Raw genomic sequence first — 598 nt, 5'->3', positions numbered from 1 at the left:
AATATTCATATTTTTAGCACGGCTCACGTGTAGTTTGTTGTCCCAGCACGAGCGATCTACGCATCCTTGTCCATTTGTTTTTCGGTCGTTTCCGTATTTGTGTTTCTTTTCTCTTAGTTTTTTGAACGGGGTTGCTAAAATACATCTAGACAAAATTTAGTGATTGCACATCTAGATGTCCAGCCGTCCGATCCAATGTGTCTTTGTTTTCGCGCTAGAGTGATCACCCGTGTCATGAACGATCCGGGCCATGTTGTAGAGTCTGTCGGGCTGGGAGGCCTACAGCGGAGCAGGACCGTTTTGCCTTTTTTCTTTTGTGTTAGGCCACGTTGCCTTTGTTTGTGTTTTTTTAGAATACAAAGAGTGTAGCCGAGAGAATATTACATCGATACCGCAGCCTCCCTCGAGTCGTCACTCCCCTCTTATGTTCTTCCATTTCTACTGTTTTGTTTCGAATCCAAAGGAGACGACCTGATCTGGCGGATCTGAGGCTCGGAGATGGCAGGGAATGTTGTTTTTTGGTTTCCCCCTATTTGTTTCATGCACTCTTTTTTCCATGTCATCTTTTTATATACTGCGTACGCAAGTGTTTGCCTAG

This window comes from Triticum dicoccoides, chromosome 7A, assembly GCF_002162155.2.
Source record: "Triticum dicoccoides isolate Atlit2015 ecotype Zavitan chromosome 7A, WEW_v2.0, whole genome shotgun sequence".
Lineage (NCBI taxonomy): Eukaryota > Viridiplantae > Streptophyta > Magnoliopsida > Poales > Poaceae > Triticum > Triticum dicoccoides.
This window is presented reverse-complemented; position numbering follows the sequence as displayed.